Below are 7,334 nucleotides of genomic sequence, written 5' to 3' on the forward strand. Positions count from 1 at the left end.
GGCTCGTTAAACAAATGTACTCGGATACGGGACATAGTAGGAATGTGCTGACAGTTTCCTCGACATGGCGATAATGTTCAACTAAGCTGTCACATTCATTAGCAGGTTTAAATTGGTTCTCAAAACAATCGGCTATCAGTTCAGCTTTTTCACAAGACTTATAAACTGGGCCATCTTTGCCATGTAAAGGTTGATTTTTAGAGTAGGAATCATGTTTGGTTAACCGTTTGGTGATTGTCCAAATTTTATTTGACTGTCCTGAATCAGCAACATCTTTTACAAATTTCGAAACTTTGATTTCTAGTGCCATTTTGTGCACTCTATTTTTCATAATGTTATATACGTTTTTGTCAATTTGTGATCTAGTTTTTTGCCAGCGCTTTCGAGCTCTCTGTTTAGCCATTCTTAGTAGACGTAAATTCGAGTTTAGATGGAGATAACTTTGTATTGGTTCTTTCTCTAGTGAAGCATATTTTGCTGCTTTCAAAGTATTTTCAAAGATTTTAATTCCTGCATCAATGTCTTCTTTTGTTGTAATCAATGGATTAGCAGAAATTGATTGTGAAATATATCCCCGATAGGACGACCAATCCATGCTGCTTAAGAAAGCTTGAGGAAATAGCCTCTCAGTAGTTGCTCTTTCAATGATTAAAACAACAGGGTTATGATCAGAGGACAGTTCTTGTAAAGTGTCTATAAGCAGGGGTACAGTATTACATCTGAAAAGAAATCCATCAAGTACATCTGGTTTATGATTTGCATTTTGAGGGTAGAAAGTAGGTTTGTTAGGAGCTAAAATTTGATAGCCGTACTTGTCAGCATGTTTTGAGAGTATGCGACCTCTGGTTGTTGTTACGCGTGAATTCCACTCAATGTCCTTTGCGTTGAAGTCACCGCCAATTATAAAATTACTGTATTTGATATACAGGTTATTGCATCAAATTTTGAAACTAAGAGAGGCTTATTTGGAGAGCAATACATCGATCCAATTAAAATGGTTTCGTTATTGTACTGAATTTCAATTAAAGTTATAGATATGTATGTAAGCTGGGGTGATTGTATTCTGTAGTGTCTAATACAATTTTTAATTAAGATAGATGTTCCACCAAAGGGGCCATTACTTCCATCAGAGCGATACACTGTATAATTTTTAACGCTGAGTCTCTTATTAGGTGTTAATTGAGTTTCTGTGATTAAAAACACATCTATATCATGCTGATGTAAAAAGTCGTCAAGTACATTTTTATCCCTAGTCACTCCATTGGCATTCCAGGTCACTATTTTTAGTGGCTTGTGTAACTTTTGTCTGGGTTTATTTTGTTCCATTTCCAAACAGACTAGAAACACCATCAATGAACACTGATATTTTATTAAAAAATATCATTTTGTTGCTTCACTTGCAAGAAGGTTTGATGTAAACATCTTAAATAATAACTGATATTGAATGTTTTAAAAAAGTTCCACCATTCTCTCAATTCATGAAAAAATTGACTAAAAGATGAACTATCAGCAAATTGATCTGGTGCCTGTCGAGTATTATTATCGATATTTACCTTTCGGAATCCTTTAATAACCTATTGAGTGACAGGAAGTGGAGGAAAAGACTGGGCAGAAAGATCTGGCTGCTTCTTATGGGTAGGATTCCTGGTTTTCACTCCATTTACATAAGCTTGGTATTTTGGACACTGTCTAAAATCAGCAGGATGATCCTCTTGGCAATTTGCACATTTTGCAGGAATAGAAGGACGTTTTTGACAAGAATATGATTCATGGTTCTCACCACATTTAACACATCGTGGTTGGATGTGGCATGAATGAGTCTTGTGGCCAAACCCTTGACACTTGTAACATTGAATCGCCCCTTGCCGGGAGATGTAATCTTCACTTTCCACTCTAAGATGGCAAAGACTGCGTAACTGACGAATATCGGGTTTGTCTTGTAATTGATTTACTGTCAGGACCCAAATTGGCATAGGCAACCATGTCATTAAGCCTGTATTTTCATCTTGGACTTTTTTTCTTAATTGTCGAACTGACTCAATAGGATAATTTAAACTCCGAAGTTCAGTTAGGATTTCTTCAGACGAGGATTCATTTGGAAGTCCTTTTAGAACAACGTTCAATACTTTTGAAATGTTATAAGGAAACGTATAGAAATTATATTTTTGCAGAATCAAATAATCTTGTACTTTCTCAAAATCATCTTTTGTTGAAACATATAGTTTCAGACCGACAGGACTAAACTTCCCTTCTGCTAATATTTGAAGTGAGTTCTTCAAAGTTTGTTGCAACTTAAAATAATCAACTTTACTTGTTACCACAATAAGGGGTGGTGGCTTATGTTTCCGACTTCCATTTTGGGAATTTGCAGATTTTTCTTCTGTGGTGGAAAAATCCATTTGTGATGTAGGTTGTTGACTTATAGAATTATCTATTTAAATTTCTGGATCTTCTAATAGTGGTTGGAAAACATTGTTAGTTTTCACCGGAACTGTAGTTCCCATTTTCTTATACAAACGGGCAGCTGAAGTTCGGGGAAGAACTCCCTTCATTTTACTATGTACTGACTTGAATTTAAATTCATGTATGTCGGCTTCTCTAGCTGATGACATTTTTCCGACTTTACGCCGTGTTCCAGAAGAGTTATGAACTTCATCAATATGCGAAGAAATGGCATTCTTTTCCAGTTGTGGATTTATAGCAGCATCATAGATGTCTGAATGAACCTGAGCAGTAGTTATAATTTCACTGAAATCACTCGAATTTTCATTAGAAGTCATATTGAATAAACAACACAATGGGTCCGTCTACAGACGGCCCAAAAACGAAGAGAATGTAACTCAAATAAATATAATAATTGTAATTAACACACAAAAATTAAGAACTTGCTTTCAGCACAAATTTTAAATAATCTGAACACTAGTGAAAGTTAAACACAATGTGAGCACTGTACGCAACAAGACGCACCTACTAACTGAATATACTATATACAGTCACGAAGCTCAATACGTATGCACCCATAGGTAGTTGTTAACCACTAGGATCGCTACTATCGCATCATTACAAACAATGCGAAATAGTACCGGCACATTCTGTAGTTCCTAGCACCATCACAACTCAATCTTCGTGACACAATCATATTCTACTTCTGGCTCGTTGGTGTACATACTAGCCTGTGCTAGAGTGTAAAGAAGAAATGCGCACACGTGAGCATAGGTTTGTTAAGCCTGGTTCAGACGGTGCGTGTATCTGTGATGGATTCCAAGGTGGCTAGCAGGCTGGGTGCCGTGGTGGCTACGGTGCTGGGTTCCGTAGTGGCTGCGGTGATGGTTTTCGTTCACACCCAGTCCACAGTCTAATATATACAGTCGCGCAACTTCAACACTTTTTTTTGCCAACATTCACGACACAAGCGCTCAAGCGGCAGGCAAGGCACTGGTCATACGGTTGTTACAGCCAGCACGTGTTTTAAAGGTACGCGAATCCTGCAGTCATATCAGTCTTAATTATCATCTCTATCTGAAGCTGATAATACTCTTTGGTACGCTACAAAGCGTATTCTACGCGAGCCAACAGTCATCCCGACATTTCAGTTAGACTCTCAAATAGCCACAGACACAGAGTCGAAATGTAACTTGCTTGCATCTCATTATCAACATGTATTCACCCCAAGCGAGAATAAAGATGAACAGACTACCTCTGAATTAGAAAAAGAACTTCAACTATATTTCAATAACCGAGTGAGAACATTAACTTAATCTTGCACATTGTGTGCATCTTGCGGTCATGAAAAATAGCGGACGAAAAGTAATGCTGATAGAACGCAACCGCAAAAGACACTAAGATTTATTACTATACCATAAAAAACAACCAAATATAAGCTAAAAGAGTAACAAGGATAAGAACAAATATAAACAGTGAAACGTAATCACCTGCATTCCTGTAGTAGTCTACAATAGAAAATAATTGAAGAAACTGGAACTGTCAGTCAGTAATCGCCATCTTTGTGAACAACAAATATTAAGGTGTTATGCTAAAACTGTCAATTAAAAATTCCTGTCTTCGTGATTAGGCCTATTCATAATTACACAATTCATCAAATCTGTGCTGATGGAGTTCCTGAAATATTTAATTAATCGAGTTAGGACATTAACTTAATCTTGCACACTGTGTGCATTTTGCTTAGGCCTAATAATAAATATTTCAATAAACAAGGAAATGCATCAACTGTTATTATTAAATCGAATATGTGCAAGAATGTAAAAATATTGTAACTACGCCATATCTAGATAGTATGAAAATACTTAACCAGATTTATTTTGCACTCACTTATTGATTCGTAAATAAAATTGATTTAGAGAGATGCTGTCTAACTATTTTCTTATGCAAAGCAATACTGGTGGTGAATTGATGGTATAAATTTATCGCGTTTAACAGCAGATAACCATTTACTGAGAAGCTCAGGCTTTTGCAATGGGAACCTAAAAAGAAAGTTTGCGCTTACTCCTATAAAACATTCTCTTCTATTAACACAATAAATATGTACTAATGTTCTCAGTCATTTTACAATATCCTAATACAATATATGTAACTAACTTACTTGTGAAAAGAAATTTCCGAATCCTTCTTACGTCGATTCGTACAGTTGTATGCGGCACAACTATGCGCCATGATTCCACTTACGGAATTTATATAGGAGTACGATGAAAATAAATGATAAAAGAACACTATTTGTACAGTTGTATGCAGCACAAGAGCACACGATGGTTTCACTTATAACAAAGAAATATGATTAAAATACTCTTTGTATAGGCCTCATATGTAGCACAATAGTAGGCCTACACTGTGATTTCACGTATATCACAGGAGAACGATTCATTTAAACTATATAAACACACACTATTGATTAAATTAATACGAACTTACTCCTAACACATTCAATAATACTGAATAACCTTATATGTTATTTGAAATTAGGCGAAGTCGTGATGTAAACATATTGTAGTCACATGACACTCACCCTCAAGATGGAGGTGCGCGAAAGTGTTCAATTTTTGGTCGAGGAACAGCGCTCGTAGTGAGTCTAGGTTAAACTATAAAACGTCTTTGGTTCACACGGAGCGAGCTGCCTTGCATGCTGGATCCAAAGATTTTGAAGTACTGTATTACAAACTCTTTGGTTGGATCCCAGTTTGGAAGTTGGAGATGCTAGCGCGGTACGATTGGTAAACATCAAATATGGAAGCACATTGGAGCAAGATCTTGTCAGCCATCTCGACTTAAAAGGAAACTCCCTCAAGACATCCTTCTTAGTGATACTGACGACTCTTCATAATTTAACACAGAAAATCATCATATTTTTGTTCACATAATTCACAAAAATGTTTAATTAATTAATTAAAATTAATTAGAGGAGCCTTTAGAGCCAACCTCAGCATGATATTCTGCATGTGATATTCCATAATTTAACAGTGGTCTGTATAGCAAGTTTGCTGGTAGACCAATATTAAACATAAAAAAAATATGGAAGCTGTATGTGAAGCTGTACGAAGAAGACGTTTAGCAGCCTTTGCTGTTTTGCTAGCTTTGAACGCTGAGGAGACGGATCAAATTAAAAAGAGTAGAATGTGGAGCCGAAAATGGTTACTGCGTAGAAATAAGGGCCAAGATGTCTTAACAATGCTGTTTGTATAGCATATAAACATGGTTCTTCTCTGTACGCCTCAATTAAAGTTCTGACTTGATCTTTGGTCCAACCGTAGGAATTCATAATCAAAATTTTCGACTTGCTCTCTTAAGGGGAGAGGATGGTATTTTTCAAAACTTTTTTCCTATTTGGTGTAAATTATTAATTTTTTGAATGTAGAGAGCTCATAGCTGTGGCAACTCAACCAAATAAAAATATTTTGAAAAAAAAAAAAAATGGGGGCCCAAATTTGAAAAAAAATATATATACCCAATGCAGGATTGTACTAAAACCGATATATCTAAACCGTTTTTAAAGATAGATTCAAACAGTTTTTGCAATGTATTTGCAAAAGTATGTTCTACAAACTGTCTGTAACAGAATTTTGATATTAGTCCCTACGTTGGTAAAATAAACAATTAAAATTTGATAACAATTTTCTGATTTCCTTTCTTGCAAAAAAGAACGCACGTGTTTTTAAAATGAAATCAATTAACAAAATTCTGTTACAGAGAAAAGTTTCCTAATAGTCTAAAGAATGTGTGTTCTAAATATCATGCATGTATCTTTAATTGTTCAGAAATTATATTCATTTTGTCTGGCAATGTAGCAAAAAAAAAAATGAAGTTACTGGAAACCAATAAAAGCGGGCGTGTGATTTAAAAATCCATAGCGCAGGAAGTTTAAAAATGTCGTCTCAACATCCGATAAGGGAACAAATACCCACTAAATGTTATGCAATGTATTCCACACATATCAAAGGGTATTTTAAAGCAAAAAACAATTTTTTGAAAATTCAATTTATCGGAAGCAACAATAAAAGTGGGCGAGTGATTTAAAAATCCATAATGCAGGAAGTTTAAAAATGGCGATCCACACATATCACAGAGTATTTTAAAGAAGAATATATATATTTTTTAATTTAGTAATTTTTCATCAAAAATACCATCCTCTCCCCTTAAAATAGTAGCTTCTGCAACCTTCCCGAGGTAGATCCACACTATTTTCTCGCTCCCAAGGTCCCAGAACAGTCTAGATAACACTCATGATAAATAAGAAACTAACCATAAGTGGAAAACAATTAAAATTGTACATTAACAATAGTAAATGTTGCAACAAAGCAATTAAACAAGAAGTTTAAAACAACTAAAGCTCTATATTTGATTATTCTATCCTTAGAAACTAAGAAATACATAAAAAAAAGATTTAGTTGGAGAACAACTATTTTGGTAACACTGAACCAGCACAGAAGCGCGCAGGAAAAATAGCAAGGAACCTACCCTCGAATTCCAGCAAGCTAGCCACCCACGGTAAGATTCTATTTTTTTTTTATGTTTAATATTGGTCGACCAGCAAACTTGCTATACAGACCGCTGTTAAATTATGGAATATCACATGCAGAATATCATGCTGAGGTTGGCTCTAAAGGCTCCTCTAATTAATTTTAATTAATTAATTAATTAAACATTTTTGTGAATTATGTGAACAAAAATATGATGATTTTCTGTGTTAAATTTATGAAGAGTCGTCAGTATCACTAAGAAGGATGTCTTGAGGGAGTTTCCTTTTAAGTCGAGATGGCTGACAAGATCTTGCTCCAATGTTATATGTCACAGCTCCAGGAACACCAGGAAGTTTGTTGAAGAAA

Source organism: Periplaneta americana, chromosome 3, assembly GCF_040183065.1.
Source record: "Periplaneta americana isolate PAMFEO1 chromosome 3, P.americana_PAMFEO1_priV1, whole genome shotgun sequence".
Lineage (NCBI taxonomy): Eukaryota > Metazoa > Arthropoda > Insecta > Blattodea > Blattidae > Periplaneta > Periplaneta americana.